Source organism: Stenella coeruleoalba, assembly GCF_951394435.1.
Source record: "Stenella coeruleoalba genome assembly, contig: scaffold_286, whole genome shotgun sequence".
Lineage (NCBI taxonomy): Eukaryota > Metazoa > Chordata > Mammalia > Artiodactyla > Delphinidae > Stenella > Stenella coeruleoalba.
Genome location: NW_027646338.1, coordinates 286,960 through 294,298, shown reverse-complemented (window position 1 = coordinate 294,298; position 7,339 = coordinate 286,960). Strand labels below are relative to the sequence as shown.

The 7,339-nt window shown below is 43.5% G+C and overlaps 1 long non-coding RNA gene across 1 annotated transcript; it reads right to left on the bottom strand.

Annotated features, from left to right (window-relative positions):
- Nucleotides 1–1,394: 1,394 nt before the first annotated feature.
- LOC307181166 lies at nt 1,395–3,987 on the bottom strand. The gene is made up of 3 exons (XR_013826056.1): nt 3,691–3,987; nt 2,115–2,196; nt 1,395–1,496 (listed from the first exon to the last, which is right to left on the bottom strand). It is a non-coding gene; the product is annotated as an uncharacterized lncRNA (long non-coding RNA).
- Between the last annotated feature and the right edge of the window lie 3,352 nt (nt 3,988–7,339).

Sequence of the window (7,339 nt, the reverse complement as noted above, 5' to 3'; positions counted from 1 at the left end):
AGGAAACCGATTTCAGGAGGTAGACTGGAATTGCATTGAAAGCATAGGAAAAGAGGCAGAACGTCCACAATGATGCACTTGGCCAAAAAGGGCGTATGTGTTTTTTCCTGAATATATTCAGGAAAAAACGCATACGCCCTTTTTGGCCAACCAAGCAAGCTTGCAAAGGAAATCTGCACTACAATGAAGTCTCACTTCCCCCCGGTCAAAAGGGCCATCTGAAAAAAGTGTAAAATCCAGAAAGGCAGGACAGGCCATGGAGAACTGGGAGCCTTGTTATGCTGATGGGCGGGATGTAAATTGCCAACAGACACTCGGGAGAAGTGTATGGTGTTTCCTGAAACATCTAAAAAACAAAGCAACAGAGCCTAGGGCACTTCCACTTATGGTCCTATAGCTTAGGGAAATTAAATTCAAAAAGACACAGCCACCCCAAAGTTTGGGACGGCTCTGTTTACAAGAACCTCGTTTACAGTACAAGTTCAATATCACAGAAAGTGAAAAATGGATAAAGAACTTGTGGTACTTACGTACAATGCAGTATCACTCAGCAATGAAATCTATGTCATCAGGCCCGTAGCAGCATAATGAGTGGATTCAGATACGATGATTCTAACTGAAATAAGTCACACAGAAAAAGAAACATCATAAGATATCACTAATACACGGAATGTAAACTTGGCTACACAGGAAGTGAATTCCAAAACAGAACAGGATCTCAAATTTAGAAAAACAACTTATGCTTGTTTAAGGGGAAAGGTGAGTTGGGGTGCTGCATAAAACCAGAGATTGAAATGAGCACAGATAAAGTTCCTTAAGGCAAATATGGAATAGACAAGAGCTACTCATTGCTCAACGTAATGGACTCAACACCCCATATTAAACGCCTAAGAATGTACCTGACTAGTAAGTATCTTAAAACCTATGGATTGCTATGTCTCCAAAAGAGAATCAAGCGTGTGTACAGGGGCATAAACGCAGCAGTGATAGGATTGGAGAGGTTTGGTGAGCAAATGAAGACCCTTTGAAGTCATATTGCATGGTACCCATTCCACGGGTTTCAACTCTCCAGGTTTAAGGTATTCTTCCTTCAGCTAAAACATGCATGTGGAACCTAGAGTATGATCAACCATGTGATCGGGAGACGTGTTCAAATATGTCTCAGTTTTCGTACCCTGGTACTCGGGTGCAACATTCCAGACGCTTTACTAACACTCTCCCGACTTGGAGAGTCAGTGCCTTTAACCTCCTGTTTGGCCCAGTTTGCAATTTCTGCAGAAGATGAACAGGAATAGCGAGAACCAATGAGAGGCTAGCTGGAGGTGTCTGGACGGGCAAATTTAACTCTCATTTCCCACCAGGAAGAGGAATTAACCAAAGGCTCACCGTGCCATGCCGGAACCAGATTAGGGCCTGAAGCCATCCTTTGGTGTTGCGGCCAGCTCACAAGAAAGCGAGTTGAAGAAAGGAGCTCAAGGTCACTGTAATTCACAAACCTGCAGAGTTATAAATGACAGCTATCGTCCAAAAATATACTGAAGTAAGGCTGCCAAGAGGACTTGAAAGTGGGGCAGAATTGCAGGAAACCGATTTCAGGAGGTAGACTGGAATTGCATTGAAAGCATAGGAAAAGAGGCAGAACGTCCACAATGATGCACTTGGCCAAAAAGGGCGTATGCGTTTTTTCCTGAATATATTCAGGAAAAAACGCATACGCCCTTTTTGGCCAAGCAAGCAAGCTTGCAAAGCAAATCTGCACTACAATGAAGTCTCACATCCCCCCGGTCAAAAGGGTCATCTGAAAAAAGTGTAAAATCCAGAAAGGCAGGACAGGCCATGGAGAACTGGGAGCCTTGTTATGCTGATGGGCGGGATGTAAATTGCCAACAGACACTCGGGAGAAGTGTATGGTGTTTCCTGAAACATCTATAAAACAAAGCAACAGAGCCTAGGGCACTTCCACTTATGGTCTTATAGCTTAGGGAAATTAAAATCAAAAAGACACAGCCACGTGAAAGTTTGGCACGGCTCTGTTTACAAGAACCTCGTTTACAGTACAAGTTCAACATCGCAGAAAGTGAAAAATGGATAAAGAAGTTGTGGTATTTACTTACAAAGCAATATCACTCAGCAATGAAATCTATGTCATCAGGCCCTTAGGAGCACAATGAGTGGATTCAGGTACGATGATTCTAACTGAAATAAGTAACACAGAAAAAGAAACATCATAAGATATCAGTAATACACGGAATGTAAACTTGGCTACACAGGAACTGAATTACAAAACAAAACAGGGTCTCAAATTTAGAAAACCAACTTATGCTTGCTTAAGGGGAAAGGTGAGTTGGGGTGCTGCATAAAACCAGAGATTGAAATGAGCACAGATAAAGTTCCTTAAGCCAAATATGGAATAGACAAGAGCTACTCCTTGCTCGACGAAATGGACTCAACACCGCATATTAAACGCCTAAGAATGTACCTGACTAGTAAGTATCTTAAAACCTATGGATTGCTATGTCTCCGAAGGGGAATCAAGCATGTGTACAGGGGCATAAACGCAGCAGTGATAGGATTGGAGAGGTTCGGTGAGCAAATGAAGACCCTTTGAAGTCATATTGCATGGTACCCATTCCACGGGTTTCTACTACCCAGGTTTAAGGTATTCTTCCTTCAGCTAAAACATGCATGTGGAACCTAGAGTATGATCAACCATGTGATCGGGAGACATGTTCAAACATGTCTCAGTTTTCGTACCCTGGTACTCGGGTGCATCATTCCAGACACTTTACTAACACTCTCACAACTTGGAGAGTCAGTCCCTTTAACCTCCTGTTTGGCCCAGTTTGCAATTTCTGCGGAAGATGAACAGGAATAGCGAGAACCAATGAGAGACTAGCTGGAGGTGTCTGGACGGGCAAATTTAACTCTCATTTCCCACCAGGAAGAGGAATTAACCAAAGGCTCAGCGTGCCGTGCCGGAACCATATTAGGGCCTGAAGCCATCCTGCGGTGTTGCGGCCAGCTCACAAGAAAGCGAGTTGAAGAAAGGAGCTCAGGGGCACTGTAATTCACAAACCTGCAGAGTTATAAATGACAGCTATCGTCCAAAAATATACTGAAGTAAGGCTGCCAAGAGGACTTGAAAGCGGCGCAGAATTGCAGGAAACCGATTTCAGGAGGTAGACTGGAATTGCATTGAAAGCATAGGAAAAGAGGCAGAACGTCCACAATGATGCACTTGGCCAAAAAGGGCGTATGCGTTTTTTCCTGAATATATTCAGGAAAAAACGCATACGCCCTTTTTGGCCAACCAAGCAAGCTTGCAAAGGAAATCTGCACTACAATGAAGTCTCACATCCCCCCGGTCAAAAGGGCCATCTGAAAAAAGTGTAAAATCCAGAAAGGCAGGACAGGCCATGGAGAACTGGGAGCCTTGTTATGCTGATGGGCGGGATGTAAATTGCCAACAGACACTCGGGAGAAGTGTATGGTGTTTCCTGAAACATCTAAAAAACAAAGCAACCGAGCCTAGGGCACTTCCACTTATGGTCCTATAGCTTAGGGAAATTAAAATCAAAAAGACACAGCCACCCGAAAGTTTGGGACGCCTCTGTTAACAAGAACCTCGTTTACCGTACAAGTTCAATATCACAGAAAGTGAAAAATGGATAAAGAACTTGCGGTACTTACGTACAATGCAGTATCACTCAGCAATGAAATCTATGTCATCAGGCCCTTAGCAGCACAATGAGTGGATTCAGGTATGATGATTCTAACTGAAATAAGTCACACAGAAAAAGAAACATCATAAGATATCAGTAATATACGGAATAAACTTGGCTACACAGGAAATGAATTACAGAACAGAACAGGGTCTCAAATTTAGAAAACCAACTTATGCTTGCTTAAGGGTAAAGGTGAGTTGGGGTGCTGCATAAAACCAGAGATTGAAATGAGCACAGATAAAGTTCCTTAAGCCAAATATGGAATAGACAAGAGCTACTCCTTGCTCAATGAAATGGACTCAACACCGCATATTAAACGCCTAAGAATGTACCTGACTAGTAAGTATCTTAAAAGCTATGGATTGCTATGTCTCCGAAAGGGAATCAAGCATGAGTACAGGGGCATAAGCGCAGCAGTGATAGGATTGGAGAGGTTCGGTGAGCAAATGAAGACCCTTTGAAGTCATATTGCATGGTACCCATTCCACGGGTTTCAACTACCCAGGTTTAAGGTATTCTTCCTTCAGCTAAAACATGCATGTGGAACCTAGAGTATGATCAACCATGTGAACGGGAGTCATGTTCAAATATGTCTCAGTTTTCGTACCCTGGTACTCGGGTGCAACATTCCAGACGCTTTACTAACACTCTCCCGACTTGGAGAGTCAGTCCCTTTAACCTCCTGTTTCGCCCAGTTTGCAATTTCTGCGGAAGATGAACAGGAATAGCGAAAACCAATGACAGACTAGCTGGAGGTGTCTGGACGGGCAAATTTAACTCTCATTTCCCACCAGGAAGAGGAAATAACCAAAGGCTTAGCGTGCCGTGCCGGAACCAGATTAGGGCCTGAAGCCATCCTGCGGTGTTGCGGCCAGCTCACAGAAAGCGAGTTGAAGAAAGGAGCTCAGGGGCACTGTAATTCACAAACCTGCAGAGTTATAAATGACAGCTATCGTCCAAAAATAGACTGAAGTAAGGCTGCCAAGAGGACTTGAAAGCGGGGCAGAATTGCAGGAAACCGATTTCAGGAGGTAGACTGGAATTGCATTGAAAGCATAGGAAAAGAGGCAGAACGTCCACAATGATGCACTTGGCCAAAAAGGGCGTATGCGTTTTTTCCTGAATATATTCAGGAAAAAACGCATACGCCCTTTTTGGCCAACCAAGCAAGCTTGCAAAGGGAATCTGCACTACAATGAAGTCTCACTTCCCCCCGGTCAAAAGGGCCATCTGAAAAAGGTGTATAATCCAGAAAGGCAGGACAGGCCATGGAGAACTGGGAGCCTTGTTATGCTGAAGGGCGGGATGTAAATTGCCAAGAACCACTTGGGAGAAGTGTATGGTGTTTCCTGAAACATCTAAGAAACAAAGCAACAGAGCCTAGGGCACTTCCACTTATGGTCCTATAGCTTAGGGAAATTAAAATCAAAAAGACACAGCCACCCCAAAGTTTGGGACGCCTCTGTTTACAGGAACCTCGTTTACCGTACAAGTTCAATATCACAGAAAGTGAAAAATGGATAAAGAACTTGTGGTACTTACGTACAATGCAGTATCACTCAGCAATGAAATCTATGTCATCAGGCCCGTAGCAGCATAATGAGTGGATTCAGGTACGATGATTCTAACTGAAATAAGTCACACAGAAAAAGAAACATCATAAGATATCACTAATACACGGAATGTAAACTTGGCTACACAGGAACTGAATTCCAAAACAGAACAGGGTCTCAAATTTAGAAAACCATCTTATGCTTGCTTAAGGGGAAAGGTGAGTTGGGGTGCTGCATAAAACCAGAGATTGAAATGAGCACAGATAAATTTCCTTAAGCCAAATATGGAATAGAAAAGAGCTACTCCTTGCTCAACGAAATGGACTCAACACCGCATATTAAACGCCTAAGAATGTACCTGACTAGTAAGTATCTTAAAACCTATGGATTGCTATGTCTCCGAAAGAGAATCAAGCATGTGTACAGGGGCATAAACGCAGCAGTGATAGGATTGGAGAGGTTCGGTGAGCAAATGAATACCCTTTGAAGTCATATTGCATGGTACCCATTACACGGGTCTCAACTCTCCAGGTTTAAGGTATTCTTCCTTCAGCTAAAATATGCATGTGGAACCCAGAGTATGATCAACCGTGTGAATCGGAGACGTGTTCAAATATGCCTCAGTTTTTCTCTCCTGGTACTCTTGTGCAACATTCCAGACGCTTTACTAACACTCTCCCCACTTGGAGAGTCAGCGCCTTTAACCACCTGTTTGGCCCAGTTTGCAATTTCTGCGGAAGATGAACAGGAATAGGGAGAACCAATGAGACACTAGCTGGAGGTGTCTGGACACGCAAATTTAACTCTCATTTCCCACCAGGAAGAGGAAATAACCAAAGGCTCAGCGTGCCGTGCCGGAACCAGATTAGGGCCTGAAGCCATCCTGCGGTGTTGCGGCCAGCTCACAAGAAAGCGAGTTGAAGAAAGGAGCTCAGGGGCACTGTAATTCACAAACCTGCAGAGTTATAAATGACAGCTATCGTCCAAAAATATACTGAAGTAAGGCTGCCAAGAGGACTTGAAAGCGGGGCAGAATTGCAGGAAACCGATTTCAGGAGGTAGACTGGAATTGCATTGAAAGCATAGGAAAAGAGGCAGAGCGTCCACAATGATGCACTTGGCCAAAAAGGGCGTATGCGTTTTTTCCTGAATATATTCAGGAAAAAACGCATACGCCCTTTTTGGCCAACCAAGCAAGCTTGCAAAGGAAATCTGCACTACAATGAAGTCTCACTTCCCCCCGGTCAAAAGGGCCATCTGAAAAAAGTGTAAAATCCAGAAAAGCAGGAGAGGCCATGGAGAACTGGGAGCCTTGTTATGCTGATGGGCGGGATGGAAATTGCCAACAGACACTCGGGAGAAGTGTATGGTGTTTCCTGAAACATCTAAAAAACAAAGCAACAGAGCCTAGGGCACTTCCACTTATGGTCCTATAGCTTAGGGAAATTAAAATCAAAAAGACACAGCGTCCCCAAAGCTTGGGACGCCTCTGTTTACAAGAACGTCGTTTACAGTACAAGTTCAACATCGCAGAAAGTGAAAAATGGATAAAGAACTTGTGGTTCTTACGTACAATGCAGTATCACTCACTCAGCAATGAAATCTATGTCATCAGGCCCGTAGCAGCATAATGAGTGGATTCAGGTACGATGATTCTAACTGAAATAAGTCACACAGAAAAAGAAACATCATAAGATATCACTAATACACGGAATGTAAACTTGGCTACACAGGAACAGAATTCCAAAACAGAACAGGGTCTCAAATTTAGAAAACCAACTTATGCTTGCTTAAGGGGAAAGGTGAGTTGGGGTGCTGCATAAAACCAGAGATTGAAATGAGCACAGATAAAGTTCCTTAAGCCAAATATGGAATAGACAAGAGCTACTCCTTGCTCAACGAAATGGACTCAACACCGCATTTTAAACGCCTAAGAATGTACCTGACTAGTAAGTATCTTAAAACCTATGGATTGCTATGTCTCCGAAAGAGAATCAAGCATGTGTACAGGGGCATAAACGCAGCAGTGATAGGATTGGAGAGGTTCGCTGAGCAAATGAA